The sequence below is a fragment of the Oreochromis niloticus genome, linkage group LG4 (genome assembly GCF_001858045.2).
Source record: "Oreochromis niloticus isolate F11D_XX linkage group LG4, O_niloticus_UMD_NMBU, whole genome shotgun sequence".
Lineage (NCBI taxonomy): Eukaryota > Metazoa > Chordata > Actinopteri > Cichliformes > Cichlidae > Oreochromis > Oreochromis niloticus.
The window spans coordinates 15,218,841-15,238,904 of record NC_031969.2 but is presented as its reverse complement, the minus strand read 5'-3'; the positions used below and the strand labels follow the sequence as shown (position 1 = coordinate 15,238,904).

General features: G+C 37.2%; 3 protein-coding genes and 1 long non-coding RNA gene across 10 annotated transcripts in view; 1 reads left to right on the top strand and 3 right to left on the bottom strand.

Moving 5' to 3' along the window:
* The window catches only part of LOC100709195 (uncharacterized), a 1,346,887-nt gene that overhangs the window by 662,282 nt on the left and 664,541 nt on the right, over positions 1 to 20,064 (bottom strand). The window lies entirely within an intron of this gene.
* Positions 1 to 20,064, top strand: part of LOC112846698 (uncharacterized) — a 961,229-nt gene that overhangs the window by 443,378 nt on the left and 497,787 nt on the right. The gene's annotated exons all lie outside the window — the stretch shown is intronic.
* LOC102076453 (Ig heavy chain Mem5) overlaps positions 1 to 20,064 on the bottom strand; it is a 900,359-nt gene that overhangs the window by 415,140 nt on the left and 465,155 nt on the right. The window lies entirely within an intron of this gene.
* LOC106096470 (immunoglobulin mu heavy chain) overlaps positions 1 to 20,064 on the bottom strand; it is a 1,110,954-nt gene that overhangs the window by 633,750 nt on the left and 457,140 nt on the right. The window lies entirely within an intron of this gene.

Here is a 20,064-nt window from a genome sequence, read left to right as displayed (position 1 = left end):
ATAGTGAACCGGCCTTGAAATGACTGAGAATAAAAGATGTTATAACTGTTATAACGGCTTGTAAGCCACCCCGGTCGTTTTCCAGGAGCCTTTCTGACCCAGGTCATATAGTAGCTGCTGAAGGTGAATCCAGATTAAAAAATTACACTGTGTTAATTGGTTACTCTTGTCAGCCACAAGAGAAATCAAAAAGACACAAAATATACAATTCTAAAGTGTCAGAGTTTATCGGTCACTGATGCAGTCACACACTTTACTTCAGTTATGAACATGTTCCTGGTGTCTGTTTGGAAAAAAGGAACTTTGATTTGCAGTTTCTTATATAAACAGAATGATGCATATTTGTTCTTTACTACACATAAGTATCGTGATGTACCTTTGATGCTTGTACAGATGTGAAGCTGTCTGCTCATGGATGGAGTTTGGGAATAATGAATCAGCAGGATAAACTGCTAACTGATAAAAAACTGATAAACTACACTCAAACTAATCAAACACAAATGATGTTGAAATCCTGCACATGGTTATTGTTTGCAGCTGTTGTTTATAGAGAGTGTTCCACAAGGATTCACTTGGACTAAAATGTTATTTCAGGTGCAAAGACAGTCTAATTCACAGTCCTGAACACAATCCTGACTCATCCACTCCAGTCCTTTCCCTGCAGACTGTCTGTTCCAAGCTATGCAGTAGCTATCCGCAGAACAGAGACCTGACAGGTGATGGTCAGATGCTGACCTGGCTGCACTACGACACAGGCTGGCTGTGTCAACTATTCACACTTCACACCTGTAAAAAAGATAAAACATTTTTTTGTGATAAATTCTCAAAGAACTGCTGAACATGACAGATTTAAACAGACTCGCATTCAGCTGTCAAGAGCAGTAACACAGTTTGCTTGCGAACCTGATGTGCTGCGATCTCCACTCCAGTCTGATGTCATGTCTTTATGAATAACAGGAACATCTAAAGCATCAGTGTAACTGTGAAAGAATTCTTGGAATATATGTATACAATATATTGATTTTAAAACTCCATCAGCTTATCTGCCCATATAATAGATTACATCACTGTTTTGTAGTACAATGACACTGATAGTTCTGTGCACTGCAGCTTATAAAAACACATGCAAATAGAGAAAACAAATGCAGATTAAGAATCCACTGTAATCAAAAGTTCCCACACATCTACAAGACGGAGAATTCGGCTATCGAGTACCAAAAACAGGAATATCTCTGCTGTGCCCATCTTATATAATGTCCCTTAGAAACATTCATATTTTTACTGTAATACTTGCAGTGTTTCCATAATCTCAAATATCTTATTATTATTATTATTATTATTGTTGTTGTTGTTGTTATTAATAGTAGTAGTAGTAGTAGTATTATCCTGCCATCTGCCTGTCAGACAGTCAAGGGAGTCAGGTAGACTGAACAGCAGTAAGAGGACAGCAGACTGGAGAGCTTATGTGGTTATAAAACAAAAGCTTCAAATATTTGTTGCCTGAGTTGCTAGTTGTCATACATCTGAGATTGAATTATCACTATGACTCATAATTTGCTAGAAGATGCTGCAGGGGCTATGGAGCAAAGAGTGATTTACATGCAGTATTGTTATATTATATTCCATATAAGGCTGCTTGTATACCCTATAAATCTGTGATGTAGTGTTTTTATCAAGGTAATATATGCCCTCAAAAACAGTACAAGATCTTCTCAGTTTATTAAGAATGTTTGGCCAGAAATCTATGATATACATTTATGATTATCTCAGAGATAACTGCAGGGCATCATTAAATAAATAAACAAACAAACACGAAATGGCTTGTGTTCATCCCACTTACACACTAACACTGTTGGGTTGAAGAGACTTCATGGAAACAGCAACTCTCTGCATATATGCAATATGAAAAACACATGACATGAAAAACAATAATGTTTTTAAGAATTAAGTAATTTCTTACAATAAATTAATATACATTGTACATTGTTTTGGTTTGGTTTTGTTTTTTTTGTTGTTGTTGTTTTTTGTTAAAAAGGCCTGTCCATAATAATAATTATTATAACATGACTTCTGAGACCTGACACCTGACAGCTGACTTCTGAGACCTGATGACTTTTTGTCTGAGACCTGAGGATGTCCTAAAATGTACACTGTACATGACTCATATTTACATTTATTACTTATGTGTATTTGTGTGTTGCTGAGTATTTGTGCAGGTCTGTCAGTGGTTTGTGTCACTGTGGTGGAAACGTGCACAGTAATAAACAGCTGTGTCCTCAGGCTGCAGATTCTGTCCTGTTATTGTCAGTGTTCTAGCAGAAGTGTCTCTGCTCACACTGAACTTGTTCTTTAAAGCATTATTGTTAGCAGTGTTCCCATTATAACACATGCAGTTAATCCAGTCCATTTTCTGCCTTTGCCTCTGTCTGACCCAACATGTTCCATAGCTGCCATCAGTCAAAGAATAACCAGAGACCTGACAGATGATGGTCAAAGGCTGTCCAGGCTGCAAAACCCTTGAATCTGGTTGGATGAGATCAATACTGTACACACCTGTGGAAACAGAAATCAACATTATCACCATCATTTATATGAATATTCAGTGTTTCTAATGTGTTTATTAGATTATATCCAGCAAAAGCTCCTCACATGATCCAGCAGCCAGCAGCAGTATCAGAGCAAACATGATTGATGCTGAAGCTGAAATGGTGTGAGCTCATTCGTCCTCTCAGTGAAACAGAATCACCAATCCCTTTTTGACCACTTTTTCATTTGCATATTTTTAAATAACTTATATTTACATATAATATTATATGTTATTTTTGACCTGAGAAAGTGTTTTTATTTTAATGACATGCTTGTGTTTTTATGTAATGTGACCATGTAGATGATTAGCTTAATAAACCTTTTTTTCCTTTTCAACTTTAAAGCTATGTCAAATAGAATTTAGTTTATTTTCATGGAAACTGAAAACAGAATATTTTAAGTTTTGCCACTAAATATATTATTTTATTATTAGCACAGACCAATGACTTTTAATAAATTGGTGTAACAAAATGTAAACAAAACAAAATAAAGGAAGACAAATGCCAGCTCCTCTAGTGTTCTGGTTGTTTTGCTGAAATCTAACGAAATCTAAACCAATCAAATCGCCACTAAGTAATCTTTAAATTACAGCTTTTAGTTCAAAAGCTTTAATGTTATGAATGCAATTTTTTAAAATTCTCCATATTAACTTTTACTTTTAATGGGGACAGAAATACATGATATTTTAAAATCTTTAAGCACAAAATATGTTCATTTTACCTTTATAATTTTGAAGTTTTTAAATTTAAAGAAACTTTAAGGAAACTGCATAAGGGGTTAGGGAGCTTCATAAAGCAATAAAACATTACCATGCAATTATTAATTTAGGATTGTGTTATTTAAAGTGATTACTGTATTTTGTAAAATTTCCTAACAAACTCACTCTGAGTTTTGAAAACAACATCCAAACACAGTCTTATTGTCTTTAAAAAACAGTTGCTATCCGGTGTCATGTCTTAAAATGACATGTCTGTAAACCTGTCTTGAAACATCTTCGCAATTAGTGAGAGTACCATTATTACCATCTGCTTTTACTACAGTCAGTAATCAGGAACAATTTAGTGTTTTAGTGTTCAGTGTTTAGTCAAATGCTGCTTGACAAAATAGCAAATCTGGAAGAGATGGCCTTGAAAATGAACTTTTCGTCACTGTCCAGAGTTTTTTTGTGGCTTTCTAAGTAAAACCACATTTGACACATGCCATTCACTGTCTCTGGAGAAAGATTATTTAAATCAGAATGAACATTTACAAGTAAACCCAAGCAGAAACCTTCTTAGCATGAACACTGACTATAAAAACTCCAGACATGTATTGTTTTTTTATTTTGTATTTAGATTTTTTAGGTCTATGAAGGAAAACTTTCCATAGCTCTTCATCTTCTTTTTGTGTTTTTTAAAATCAGATCCATAAGAAGATTCTTTGGCTGTAGAGGAAAATGTACAGTGTACATTCCTAAAATAAAATGGTGGAACTAGATATTACATTCCCTACTGAATTTGTAAGTTTGCTCACTTACAAAGAAATGAATCTATTTTTTCTGATAGTTTCATTTTAATGGAGGAAGACAGAATATCAATGAAATATTTATAAAAACAAAAAACACATTACGTAAAAGTTCTAGACTGATTTACATGTCACTGAGTGAAACAAGTAGTTGACCCTCAAGCAAAACTTAAGTTAGCAGTTAGTCACAAAACCCTGTTGATAAGCAGGTTTACACTCATCTCAGGAGGAATTTTGGTCCACTCCTCTTAGTAGAACCTCTCAAAAATCTTTTAGGTTTCTTGGTTGCTGCTGAGGAACTTGAATTTTAAACCCCCCTCTATAGATGACTTGGCCACTGCATGGCCTTTAAATGCTTCTTAAGCTATTCCTTTGTTACCTCAGCACTATGAGTCAATGCCATGCTGAAAGACTCTTCCGCAACCAATCTTAAGTGTTCTGGCTGAGGCAGTTCTCATCCAAGACCTTACAGTACATGGCCTCCATCCCTTGGCCCCTCAGTGTGGGGGGTGACTTGAGTGGCTAATAAATGATTGCTAGCAGATATTTGGAACGTGTGGGAAAATCTTTAATAATACACAGTTACTATTGTATTTCTATTTTATTATGTCTCCAACAGACTCCTCTAATTCATACTGTAGTCATTCATATTCAAATTTATTGTGTGTAGTTGTGTGTCTCTGCTTCCTGAGTATTTGTGCAGGTCTCCACTGGTTTATATCACTGTGCGGTGACGTGCACAGTAATAAACAGCTGTGTCCTCGGGCTGCAGATTCTGTCCTGTTATTGTCACTGTTTGAGCAGAAATGTCTCTGCTGATGCTGAACTTGTTCTTTAAAGCATTATTGTTGTCAGTGCTCCTTTCACTCCAAATAGTGTTAATCCATTCCAGTGGCTTTCCTTCACGCTGTCTGACCCAACCTGTTCCAAAGCTAGTTAAAGAATAACCAGAGACCTGACATGTGATGGTCAAAGACTGTCCAGGCTGCACGATCCTTGAGTCTGGTTGGATGAGATCAATACCGTACACACCTGTGGAAACAGAAATCAACATTATTACCATCATTTATCTGACTATTCAGTGTTTATTAGAGTGAATCCACTAAATGCTCCTCACAGGATCCAGCAGCCAGCAGCAGTATCAGAGTGAACATGATTGATGTTGAAGCTGAAATGATGTGAGCTCATTGGTCCGCTCACTGAAACACAGAAGCACCACTCCCTTTTAAGTAACTTTTTATTTGCATATGTTTAAATAAATTACATTTAAATATAATGTTATTTGATCTTTTTCACCAGACTGCATAGTAAAGTGGGTTTTGTTTTGTTTTGTTTTATTGTTTTTTTAAAGACTTAATAATGAATTATTTACAGGTTCAAACTAAACATTTTTGACTGTTGCTGAGTATTTGTGCAGGTCTGTCAGTGTTCAGCCTCTGACTGACAGCAGATATCAGCTTAATAAACCTGAAGTCCTGTTTTGTTTTAAATGAATTTTACAAATGTGTCAAATGAAATTTGTATTTATTTCCATATAAACTGAATACAGTATGATACAGAGCATTTTAAATAATATTTTTACTGCCACTGAATGTTTTTTAAAATATAGACAAAGAACTGAATTATGAGAAACTGTCTTAACAGCAACACCCAAAGTTCAGTTTTGCTTCCTCCTCTGAAAACCAAATGTAGTTTCTTGAAATGACAAAAAACATACAAACAATTTGCACTTTTGGACTTGAAGAATAGCAGCAATGCTAAAGGTACTAGTTGGTAGAATGGGTAGGACTGTCTATATTGATGTATCCAAATAAAGGATTGAGACTTAAACTGTTGTTCAGTCTTTCTTATTTTTAAGATGTTTGTATTTGTGAGAAAATGAAAATAAAGATTTAACATGAATAGCTAATTAATATTCCATAAAATGAACATTGAGTTCATTGCAAAGTCTCAGAAGAAAAGTAAAGTTAATCACTTTATCCTTCTAAGTTTTTTAACTGAAATTTACACGATGAACCACAACTCTGCTGATCTTTGCCATTTTCGAAAAGAAGATACTTGACAGCACCTGCCCTCTAGTGGTCTGATGGGAGCAGCAACTGTAATGTCTCTGTCCTAAAATATGCATATTTCTGTCAGTGATACTTTGACAGTAATATTAGCCAGCAAAATGTTTTACATGTAGTCACTGTGATATTGTCATATTAGTAACCCTCTACAGTCTTTTTTCAGGTGTCTGTTTGACTTAGATAAGAGGATTTACTGACTGTGAATCTGTTGGATTCTCTAAACCTTTTATTCACAGATTCAAACTCGCAGACTGTCAGGACTTGTAAAATATAATAATTTACAATAAGTCGGTAATAAAAAGATCAGGCATAACATTGTAACCACTGATAAGTGAAGTGAATAAATATAATGTCACGTGTGCGCGGGACATATTAGGGAGCAAGTAAACATTTTGATGCCAAATTTGATGTATTAGAAGCAGGAAAAATGGGATTTGAGGATTTAAGTAAGTTTGATATGGACCAAAATGTGATGGTTCGACGAATTCTCTCCCCCGGTCTGGCTTCAGGGTTGGACACCTGTAACCCTGTCCCAGGCAGGGTACACTGGTCCTGAGACTTAATTTTATCCACAAAGGTTCAATATTACAGCTACTGGTATTCCCGCTCTGACTTGTTTCCAGCGAACTCCGCCAGTCCAACCCCCACTTTTAAACCACTTAAGTTGTACAGTGGGTGTTGAACACTTTTGGTCACAAACTAGTGACTGAAAGAATAAGATCGCAGATACAAGCGGCAGAAATTAATTTTGTTTGAAGAATGGCTGGACTTCAGTCGTTCAAAATGGGCTCAGAGTAGAGCTTCCGCTCCTGCATATTCAAAGGAACCAATTGAGGTGGTGTGGGCATCTGATTAAACTGCCTCCTGGGTGAAGTGTTCCAGGCATGTCCCATTAGAAGGAGCCCCCTGGGACAGACCATTGACACATAGGATCATTACATCTCTCAGCTGGCCTAGGAACACCTCGATGTTCCCCCACATAAGCTAGAGGAGGCTGGGGAGAGGGAGGTCTGGACTTCTCTACTTATTGGCAGCTGCCAATGAGACAAGACCTTTGACAGGCAGAAGACAATGGATAGCTGAATTCATGGATGGAGGGATGGGTTAAGTTATTTTTTTAAATGAATCGCTTATTAACAAGAAAAAGAAAAGTTTAACAAAAAGTTCGTTTAAAACAGTAAATGTTACATTTGAATTTTTCTGTCAGGCAAACCTAACAAATGGGACTGATAGGATCTGACTGGCAAGGCTGCTCAGGTTTGCTTATCTTAACAATGTTAGCAGGGAAGACACCTGGAAGATTTCGAGGTAGTTAGTACTGGGCAAGTCCCCTCACCTACATCGGCTCCAGCTGACCTCTGTATACCTACTAGCTAACAGTCACAGGTTAAGAGATTGGGACTTTTTGATCAGAGAGCCAAAACAGATTTCCTGTACAGAAATTGTAGGCCCTGCAGATTGACATACTGCATTAGTGAGAGGACAGAAGAGGTCACATCAGTTCAGCTTCAAGATCAACCATGTTCTCTATATCGCTGATGTTGCTGCTAACTTCACGATCCTGTGAAAAACTTTATTGGATTCAGTCTAATAAACACAAGAGACACAAAAACTGATTAATCAAATGAGTAATAATGCTGATTTCTGTTTCCACAGGTGTGTATTGTATTGATCTCATCCAGCTAGAATCAAGGGTTGTGCAGCCTGGGCAGACTTTGACCATCACCTGTGAGGTCTCTAGGTATTTGTTGACTAGCTATGACAAGCTACAGGATGGATCAGGCAGGATAAAGAAAAACGAACAGACTGGATTAACTGCATGTGGTCTGATGGGAGCACTGCCAACAACAATGCTTTAAAGAACAAGTTCAGTGTCAGCAGAGACACTTCTGCTAGAACAGTGACAATAACAGGACAGAATCTGCAGCCTGAGGACACAGCTGTTTATTACTGTGCACGTTACCACACAGTGATACAAACCACTGACAGACCTGCACAAATACTCAGCAACTAGAAACACCCCCCCCCCCCCCCCCCCACACACACACACACATACACACACACACACACACACACACACACACACAGAGTAAGAGTAAGAAAGTAGCTCTTTGGAGGATGTTTCTACCAGCTAATATGTGTCCAAAGTTAACTGAACCCTGAAACTTCTTTTTAATTTCAATTTGTAATTAATGTCCTCGGCTTAAGTCGCTTAAGTAGAAAATGATCAGAGAAGAAGAAGGAAAATTAAAAAAATTAGTTCTGTTTTCTGTGGCCTACACTGTAGAGGGTGACTGCTGCTCTTTATGGATCAAATCCCACTGAGCAGTCTCTCCTCTCCTGCCCTGTCCTTCTTATCTTTCTCCATCTCTGAGTAAGGTTAGCTCTCTTTCTTTTCTCTCCCTGTGAAATACAGCAGCTGAACCTTTAGCTAGCAACACACTTTAGACACAGTTTGTGTGTTTGCTGATGTTTGTTTAGCTGATTGAAACCTTGCGTTTGAAATTGTCTGCTAAAAAAAAAACAAAAAAAAAAACAAAACATTACTCCCCTTATGCTCCTCTTGCTCCTTGTTTGTAGCGGACATCTGCACTCGTGTTGCCCCCAAAACAAAAAAACAACAAAAAAACCATATCACTTTAACCCCGGACTATTGCATGCGATTTTGCCTCTTTTATCTCTTTTTATGCCACATCCCCAAGTGATTAGTACATGAACATCATTGTTTTTCATGTGTTACTGTTTAGGCTCAAATCACTTTGATGTTTGACGGTTTGCAGTGACATGAAACAAATATCTCGCCTCAAACGTGTTAAACCAAAAGTAACAAGCCTGTTTTGAGTCAAAAGTACAGATATTTGTTTACAAATATAGGAAGTAAAAGTAAAAAGTTGTCAGAAAAATTGCAACTTAATTAAAGTTCAGATACCTGAAAAAAAGAAAGCGCTTACAGGTACTATTCTAAGTCAGTTCAATGCTGGTTTATCTTCAGTGACAACAGCAAACAGCATGTCAAACATTTCATTGTCACAGGTATCCACAGTGATCAGTTAAAGTGATCACAAACAACTATTGATGGAAAGACAGTGCTTACATGACATAAAAACAAGCATTAGAACTGTTTTACCAGGAAAGAAAGGCAGAGAAAATTCCCAATCGACTCCATTATCTGTCAATTTACACACAAACCAACCTTAAATTTATTATTATAATTTTTGTTTGGTTTTTTTTTTTTTTTTTTTTTTACTAAGGTCTTATGTCACCACTTCTTTACATCTTACTTCAAAGTAATCAGTCTTTGTTGTCATTTTTTAAAGTGGTGTTGAGCAATACTTCTTAAGGGTTTCTGTTCATAGTTTTCATTTGGACACTGGCTGCTTTTTTCACTCCACACTTGTACCTGACCATTTTGAGAGGATTTTTTAAGCGAATTATCTCTCATCTATCAATCAATCAAATAAATAAACAGCTGTGTCCTCAGGCTGCACATTCTGTCCTGTTATTGTCACCGTTTGAGCAGAAGTGTCTCTGCTGACACTGAACTTGTTTTTTAAAGCATCATTTTTGTCAGTGCTCCCACCAGCCCATATGATGAGAATCCACTCCATTTGATTTCATGCGGTTTGATCCAAGCTGTTGCATAGCTAGTTAAAGAATAACCAGAGACCTGACAGGTGATGGTCAAAGACTTCCCAGACCCCTGCCTCCTCACTGTACTTTGCAAAAACCAGATTTTCAAACCGCTTTTTAAACTGAGTCATGCTGGGACATTGCGTCAGTTCTTCACTTAGTCTATTCCACAGCTTCACTCCACACACGGAGATGCAAAAACCTTTTAGTCTTGTACGGATACGAGGATGTTTTAAATTTTGTTCCTCCCTCAAATTGTATCCCCGGTCCCTTAAACTTCAACATTGTAGTACAAAGCACATGCCAATTGAGAAAACAGATGCAGATTATGAATACGTTGTAATCAAGTAAAGTCAGGGCTCCTGCAATTCTTCAGGAATTAGATTTTTTATTTTTATTATTATTATTAGTAGTAGTAGTATTAAAACATTTTGTCCATATGCACTGTCTCAACTATCTGGGATTCTCTTTCCTGGATTATTGAGTATACATCAAAACCAAAGCTTTTCCTGTAGCCCATACTAATAAACTCTGTTGTTCTTGCTTTTATCAAATGCGTAAAAATGAAAGGCAGATTTTCTCTGACTTCTGGTGATGGAACGAATTTTAGCGTACTTTATGCTTAACTACACATTAACTACAAATTGATCACAAATTGATTTTTTTTTTTTTTTTTACAAGGGAGGAGTTATTTGCATAGTCTTCTTCATTCTGTCCTGTTATTGTCACTGTTCAAGGAAAAGTGTCAAGATTGCTGGCAGCAGATCACATGTGTTTTAAGTGAGGACCGAAATGCAGGGGGAACTGAACTTAACAAAAGCGAGCCGGTTTCATTCAGGATGATGGAAAAACATAGAAGACAAAGGGCAAAAGCTCTTCCTCAACTACAGGAGATAATTGAACTTAGTTGATGTTTGGTCAAAATAAAGTTTGTGTAAAATTTAAATATCAACCATCAAAATTGATGTTATTTTATTTAAAGCACAATGGCTGACTGTGACCAAATGGCGTTGCATCTTTACAGTAAACTGCTCTTTAAAGCAGCGGTCCCCAACCCCCGGGCCTCGGACCGGTACCGGTCCATGAGTCGTTTGGTACCGGGCCGTGAGAGTTGAGGCTCAGGTGTGAAATGTATGGTTTTCAGGGTTTTTATCGGTTTTCAGCGTTATTCTGTTATCGTTTTTATTGTTAACTCGGTTTTCCTGGGTCTTTTCACGTGTGTTATGAATAAATCTTTTTTTCGGTACCGGTACTAGTTTTATTTTGTTGTATTTATCCGCGACACCTTAAAGGCTGGTCCGTGAAAATATTGTCGGGCAAAACCGGTCCGTGGCGCAAAAAAGGTTGGGGACCGCTGCTTTAAAGCATTAGGGCTCTTCCGCTGGTGACTTCACGTTACAACTATTCAGACACTGAAGAGTTCTTCAGGTGTCCTAAGGGTTTGTGTTATTGTGACTGTCTGGCACAGTAAACACAACTTTGTCTTAAGGCTGCATATTCTGTGGATATAAAATATCTGGAAGTGGAAATGCTGAACCTGTTGTTGATTGAATCTTTGTAGGTTGTTGCGTATAAACACATCCTCTTCCAATCCATTCCAGCTCTTTGCCTGCAGAGTAAAGGGGCTGACTGTGTCAACTCTTCAGACTTTACACCTATTGGAAAAACAATATCTCTTGTAAAATTGTATCAAACTATATTGCAAAAAATGCTCATACTGATAGCTAATATAATTTCACTCACATCTGTTTTGCACTTGTATAGCTCAGTAACACAGGAAGTCAGACAGTTTGCATAGTCTCAAATAAATGGAGGATTATTACTGGTCTAACAGCAGTGAAGAAGTCTGTTATACAAGGTATGAAAATGCCCATTGATTGTTCAGTTGTTACTGATAATTACATTGCACATTATTTTAATTTAAATAAATGATTTTTTTAATTTTTTTTTAATTTTGATATTACAAAATGATAAGAATAAATGGGGTGTATATACACTAACAGTGAAAATTTTGCACTCACCTTCTCATTCGATATATTTTCTTTATTTTTAATGCTTTCTACATTTTAGATACATACTGAAGACATCAAATGTATGGAATTTTGTAGCAAAAAAAAAAGATAAATAACTAAAAATGTTTTATATTTAAGAACCCTCAAAAAAGCCACCCTTGGCTTTGTTGACAGCTCTGCAAACCCTTGACTTTCTCTCAATGAGCTGCATGATGTAGTCACCTGAAATGGTTTTCACTTCACAGGTGTGCCTTATCAGGGCTCATTTGTGGAATTTCTTCTTATTGGAGTTGGGACCATCAGTTGTGTTGTGCAGAAGTCAGCTGACAACTCTCTTTGACAACTGGTAGAATTCATATTATGGCACATTCAAACAGGTGTGTAAAGAGAAATGACAGTCCATTGTGCAATCCTCTGCGCTTCATGATTCACTAATTTCTATCCTCTTGCTCCCAATTTTGTTATTCATCAGCTAGTCTTTCAATTTTTTTATTCAAGTGGTCCTTCAGTCTTCTCAATACACTCATCTACACTTTCTTTTTATATTTTCATCTTTATTTTTAATCACTCAAATTTGCTTCACATCATTTCCTGCTCAATCTCTCTGCTTAGCTAACTAATACAAATCACTACATTTTGTCCTTCCTGTGCCCAGCCTCACATACAACTCACTGTCAGCCTTTTCCCTCTTCCTGTGCCGTATGCCACTTCTTTTTTTGTTTGTTTGTTTTTTGTATCTAACACTATCATATGTCCTACTGCATTTCTCTCTCTACTATTATACCTATCCAACACCACCTCATCACCTCTGTTTCCTTTACATAGGCATACATAGAAGTCTGGTCCAATCACCACTCTCTCTCTCTCTCTACACTAGGAACACTATCTTCGACTTCATCCATGCTATTCTCTCCATCATATCAGACAGCTTCCTACCTTTACCAGTCATAGTCCCTACATTTAAAATACCTCCTCTCCTGCCTTTCTTTTTGTCTTGCTGCCTCCTAAAATGCTTCACCCATCTTCTCTCTTCTCTTCAACCAACAGTAGCACTGTTTTCACTGGAACCACTGGTAGACCAATAACATCGGAGGCAGTCGCTGCCTCCAATGTTCCAGAGCTCTCCAGGCCCTCCGATGACAACAGGGTTAGAGTGATGTTGGAAACAGGTGATGATAAAGTTCAACTAATGTCACGTCACCAATAAAGTTTTTGACATTACAACTCCAAATTCATAAGCGCTATGGCTCAGCTGCTATCTTGTGCAAGCAAAATATTAATTAATGAATTTAAAAAATGTAGATACATTGAAAAAGAAAAAAAAAACTATTTGGTCATTACCATTAATCTGTTACAAACATAAACAGTTGATGTGTGATTAATGAATAAAAGCAAATATGGATACATAAAGTTTGTTTACAAGTGAAGAGAAAACTGAGCAGTCATTGAGGTTTTTGTGCAGGTGTTACTCTGTCCTCAGTCACTGTGGTTTGTCGGGCACAGAAGTAAATAGCAGAATCTTCTGCTGTCAGACTCTTGATCTCGAGGTAATGAGTGCTGCTGGGAACGTCTTCTCCAGTTATGATAACACGACTTTGAAAAGAACTGCCATAGAAAGCAGAGTTTGACCATGTGGTCATCCTACCAATCCACTCTAGAGCTCTCCCTGGCCTCTGTCGTATCCAGTTAATATTGTAGTTTGTCGAGCTATAACCAGAAATGATACATGACATCTTCACTTTCTCTCCAGGTCTCTTCACCTGAGAAGGAGACTGCTCCAGTTTGAACTCACTCCAAACTCCTGTAAAAATAAAAAGAAAGTGATTATCAGACTTGTCCAATCTGTGGTTTTAAAGAAGAAATATTTCTTTTTACCTTGAAGACTAACTACAAGGACCAAAGTCCAGGATAATATATAGCCCATATTTTTCAGCACTTCACAATCACAATGTTTAAGATGTAACACAATAAAGGAAGGTTGGTGATGGTGTGTTTATAAGCAAGGGTACTTTGCATAGACCTGCAAATTTAACTTGGGAATGGTTTGGTATTCAAAATCTAAATTATGAAGCTTTTCAGTCTTTTATTATTATATTATTATAAATAGTCTGCTTTTGCATGTCATTTTCCTGCCTTTTAATATAGACATAAAACATGTATAGGATTTCGGAACATACAAAAAACCAGCAGTAATAAAAAATAAATAGAATAAATAAAAACTGATTTTTTTTCAAATTAACAATTTATTTGTTTACTGATTATTACAGACTTCATGATCCATCCTGAAAGGTAAATCTCCTTCAAATAATTAAAAACAAACAAAACAATTGAAGAAAAAAGTGAATAAACAAGTGATCGCTGATCCATTTTCCTAGTGGAACAAACTGACTCAAATCCAGCCAGCGAAATCTGTCTACCAGCATAACAGCGACTTCATTTTTTTCCTTTAACTTCTTTTAATTTTTGCAGTATAATCGCTGCAAGGTTGTCCTACTGAGCACTGAGCAGCTCCTTGAGTGGGAGACTGCGGCACCCACGGTGCGGGACGGAGAGATTTCGCAGGTCTTTCCTCCCCACTGCTGTCAGACTCCACAACAAAGACTTTAACTGATCAAACACACACATGTGCAATAACACTAAGTGCAATAATCTTCCTGGCATCGTTGTATTTTTTACTCAGTTGTATATAGCATTTGTATTCTATTTTTATCTTATTGTATATTTTATTCTATTTTATTTTACTGTATATAGTATTTTATTTTATTCTATTCTGTACAGTTGTGTACTGTATTTATTCTTATTTTATTTTATTCTAATTTTTGCTTCATAACTTTTGCACTGTCCACTTCCTGCTGTGACAAAACAAATTTCCCACATGTGGGACTAATAAAGGTTATCTTATCTTATCTTATCTATTACCCGGCATAATTATTTATCACCATTTATTATTAATCTGCCATTCTTTAACTGACATCTAGTAATAACACAGTGTGCAGGCAAATTAAATGGGGATTTTAAATTTGCATTTTACTTGACTGAGATTTCAGTGTGCTAAAAGATTAAGAGCCATATGTCTGTGAAGGTTCTCAGTCATCCAGGTCATGGTAGTCAAAGGAGTTTGCGAAGAAAAACGTCTGGACTTCTTTAACCCTAGAACACTATCGCCGGGTGATTTACACCCGGGAAAATACATTTACATGATTTCTCTCTCCTGCAGCTGTTTGCGTGTCGAGGAGCCTGTGCCTTCACCAGGGAAGTCTCAAATTTCCCAGGAATGGGTGGACCAAAGACCAGCTTTCCAGAGTCATTATTTTGTTTTAGGGGTTTTTTTTTTTTTCATTTTGTTAGACATGGCACAGTTGAAAGTAAAAGAAGACCACTCTAGTTTGTCATGTGTTGTCATATTTTGATATATTTGATTACTTTTTATTGGTTATATTATATCGGGTAAAAATCACCCGGCATTAGTGATTGTGTTACTATTTATAGCGATAGTGTTCTAGGGTTAAGTTGCTTGAAGACGTTTCACCTCTCATCCGAGAAGCTTCTTCAGTTCTAAGGTCAAATGGCCGAGAGTCCCAGATTTAAACCCAGTGGGAGTATCTTCCGGCGCCCCCCGTGTGCGGCAGCCTGTTACAGCAGCTCTGCTCATTCTGAGTTTCTTTCCTTCTTATCTTTTTTCTTCTAGTAATTTTTATAACTAACGTATTAGTAATTAGACTCTGCAACCATGTTCTACCGTTTTGTGCTAGTTCTGGTTGTTTTTCTTAGTTTTTTTCTATTTTTTTCACCCGTGTCTGGGGACCCAGAGCAGGGATCCTTTGTTTACAGTAGGGATCAGCTGTTAGCGCTGCGTCCCGCAGCGGTACTGCCGGCGGACAGACTCGACATTCCCAGTGAACTGAGGAAGAAAAGACGGGGGTGTCGTGCTGGGAAGGAGCGCCGTCGCCCGAGAAGGAGACGTTATCGACCATCTCTTCCTTCTGTAATTATTGGAAATGTACGATCTTTGCCCAATAAGATGGATGAGCTAACGTCGCTAACCTGGTCACAGAGGGAGTACCGGTGTTGTGCCAAAGTAGTTACCCCCGTCAAAAATTGTTTCCCCATCCACGAGAGCGCGCAAAGTAGGAGGAGCCACTTGCCCAGCTCCGTTCTGTACGCTACTTGTCACTGATCTGCAGTCGACGCAATAAAGAGTAAAAGCTGGAAAACGGCAGGCTCGATTAATTTAATATTAGTTTCGTGACATTGTAATGTGCCGTGTGGAAGACAATTTACATTAAACTGTACACTGAAATAACCTGCTGGGAATACTTTGTCTAGAAAAATACTTTGATACTATAATACTGTAAAACCAGACGCGATCATGGAAACACGTCGCTCTCCGGTGAATTTACACTCGGTTTACATTTTGTAGCGAAGCTATCACGAAGGAGTTTATTTGCGAAATCAATCACAGTATAACCAATAACTACAGTAACGTTGGAGAGGGTTTCTTCACAGCAAAAGTTATGGAGGGATACAGATTTTATCAGGCTGTGTGGCATCGGCTGCCAAAATGTGTGCCCCCCCCATCTGTAATCCATATTGGCTTTGCTATCACAAAGGGTATATTTGCAAAATAAGTCACAGTATAACCAATAAGTACAGTAACTTTGGAGAGGATTTCTCCTTCACAGCAAAAGTTATGGAGGGATACAAAATTTATCAGGCTGTGTGCATCGGCTGCCAAAATGTGTGCCCCCCTATCTTTAATCCATATTGGCTTTGCTATCACAAAGGGTATATTTGCAAAATAAGTCACAGTATAACCAATAAGTACAGTAACTTTGGAGAGGATTTCTTCTTCACAGCAAAAGTTATAGAGGGATACAAAATTTATCAGGCTGTGTGGCCTCGGCTGCCAAAATGTGTGCCCCCCCTATCTTTAATCCATATTGGCTTTGCTATCACAAAGGGTATATTTGCAAAATAAGTCACAGTATAACCAATAAGTACAGTAACTTTGGAGAGGATTTCTCCTTCACAGCAAAAGTTATGGAGGGATACAAAATTTATCAGGCTGTGTGGCCTCGGCTGCCAAAATGTGTGCCCCCCCTATCTGTAATCCATATTGGCTTTGCTATCACAAAGGGTATATTTGCAAAATAAGTCACAGTATAACCAATATTTACAGTAACTTTGGAGAGGATTTCTCCTTCACAGCAAAAGTTATGGAGGGGTACAAAATTTATCAGGCTGTGTGGCCTCGGCTGCCAAAATGTGTGCCCCCCCCATCAATAATGCACATTGGCAGAGTTTTTCTTTGTAAATAAATAAAATTTAAAACAACATTTAAATATATATATATCGTCTTTGTAAGTCACAGGGCTTTTCAAAATTTTGCAAGTTAGTTTTGGCCAACCTTTCGTAGGCCTACTCGACTCCGACATTGTCAAATTTTTCCAAAATCTCTGGTCACGTGGGTTTTCCTCATCAATTATGCAAATTAGCTCACGTTGTGCGCACGAACCGAAAAACAGAGTGGCTCTGAACTAACTAGAAGATTACTTTACAATTTGTTTTCGAAAATAACAAACACCACAAGAGAATGGAACCAGACGAGTACAAGATTTTGGTTGCATATAAACTGAAAGGCGAGTATCCAGCGCTTTTCACGAAGAAAGAGAAGTTTCTTCTCCGAAGAAAAGCTGCTATTTACGACATTGAAGGTAATAACAGCAACTTCGTAGCGTTTATAAATGTCATCAATACATATATATTAACACATATACAAAGGCATAATGTGTAGTCTTAATTTGCACTAACCGATTTAATTAGCTTGACCTTTCTTTGACCTAGTTAACCCCGGTTAATAGGCACATGGGCGTTTATTAAAGTAAAAGTTTTAAGGTTTGCTATTAAGAAGACAGCGTTAACTAAGAACTGTTTTTGTCCTTTTATAGCTTAACTACAATATATTACGTCGTAATTACTTTTGGAGTGGTATGTGCCACACCCTTTTACGCAGGTGTACCCACTGTTATGTCTTTATGTCTTTAAATTACATATGTGGAAAATTACGGACAGCAGGAAATTTGGAATTAAACTACTTTGAATTGATATTTGTACAAAAGATAACTCCATGATATCTGAAGGCCATTAGTTATAATGACTTTACACATCCATCACTTTGTTTAGTATCACTAATACAGTCTTGTGAGTGGCATAATCTTTTTGGCTTCTGAAGTAGTCATACTGTCATAACTATAGAGAACCAGTCCAATAGTCACCCCCAAATTATATCACATACATAATTGATTCATTACATTGAAGATGTATTGTCATGACTTTTACCACATATAGACCTGTCATGGTTTAAACAGCTATAATAAACTTTTCTATTTTCTTGTTTATGTTTAGGGGAGCAGCTGTTTTACTGGCGCTACAAAGGCACAGACAAAACCATAAAGACAACGGTAGTCTGTGGGGCTGATGAGGCAAACACAATTTTTTCAGATTTTCATGCCAGTCCTACTGGGGCCCATTGCGGGCAAACAAAAACAAGAGAAGCCATTTCAAAGCGGTTCTACTGGCCAGGGATGTCAGTGGACATCAATAATTGGGTGGGTACTCCAAAACAAACTCTATGTAATTCGACTACAGCTAATTTATTTTAAGAGGAACACAGCAATGTTTCTGTATCTCTCATAATAAGTTATGTAAACCTTGATCATCAACTCTTGTGTTTCTTATTGAATTGCTTTTATTTTTGATTAGGTTTCCCAATGTGCACTTTGCCAGGCAAGTGCTGCAACAATTAAAAAACCAGCGGAATACATTCCGATAAAGGTTAGTCATCGACCACAGCAAATAATCACATTTAATCACACAATGTTTTCATTGCTTAGAAACCTACTGATTATATACTTGAAAAAATTATAACAGTAGACTAGCATTCTGTGTAATTTCAGTATTATTAACTTAACTATGATTTTGTTTTTAAGGTCTCTCAGCCATTTGAACTGGTTGGGATGGACCTTATTGGAAAACTTACTGAAACCAACAATGGACATCAATACATATGTGTTTTTATTGATTATTTTACAAAATGGCCACAAGCATACCCTTTAAAGTCAAAATCAGCCGGGGAAGTGACAAACTGTCTCATAAAATTTGTCCACCAGTTCGAAGCCCCCAAAAGGATTCTTACTGACCAAGGCAAAGAATTTGTCAATTCTGTAAGTACTTTAGTCTTTGGCAAAAATATGTGAACTCATATTTGAATAATTTTTTGAAAATGGTTAATTTTCTGGTCTTTATAAATCTGTTTTTGAGATATTAGTATGACAGCTGTTTATTTAAATTCTTATTGTAATGTGCTTATAGTCAGTGTATATAACTTTCTTTTGCAGCTCAACAAAAGGGTTTGCGGATTGTTAAAAATTAAAAGAAGCCTCTGCTCCCCCTATCACCCACAAACAAATGGGCTGGTGGAGAAAATGAATGGCACCATCCAGAGGTAAATTCTTGGAGTACATGTTATACATTTATGGGGTTCCCTTCAACCAAAACATGAATGCATGACATTAAACTATTAAAAAATGTAAATGATCTTTCATATGAATGTCTTCTATGTGCTTTCATTGTCAGAGCCCTGTGTAAAGTCGTTGGCGACCAACCAGAAATGTGGGATGAGTATCTGGATGCTGTAATGTTTGGACTCAGAACTAAAAAACAAGTGACCACCAAATACTCACCTTATTACCTAATGTTTGGCAGAGAGGCTCGCTATCCTTCCGAAATCCCAGAAGAGTTCATGGTATGTCTTTCTGTCTGTGACAAACTACACGGAAATCCCACACAACGAAACTTTTTTAGTTTTTGAGGCACAGGCAGATCAGTTTCAATGGATGCTATGTCACCGCCATAAAAGCACTACACCACTGAATATTTTTATGGATTGTTCAAACCCTCAATAACAGTTTTCTTCATGTCCAATCAATCCCAAGATACACTGAAGCTTTGCCAGAAATACATTGTGTCTTAAAACCTTACCAAAGACACTTAATGTAAATTTCACTGTATTTCTCAGTTCTTTTATGTATTATCTGTGTATCTTACACAAATTATAGTAATGATAGACATGTCTTTTGATTCAAAGGTTGATGAGAGTGTGGAAGACATTGTGGGGCAGGAGGAGCTGTCGGAAGACATTCAAAAGCATCAAAAGCTGTTGGAACTGGTGAAGGACAATGTGGTCAAAGCTCAGGAAAAAACAA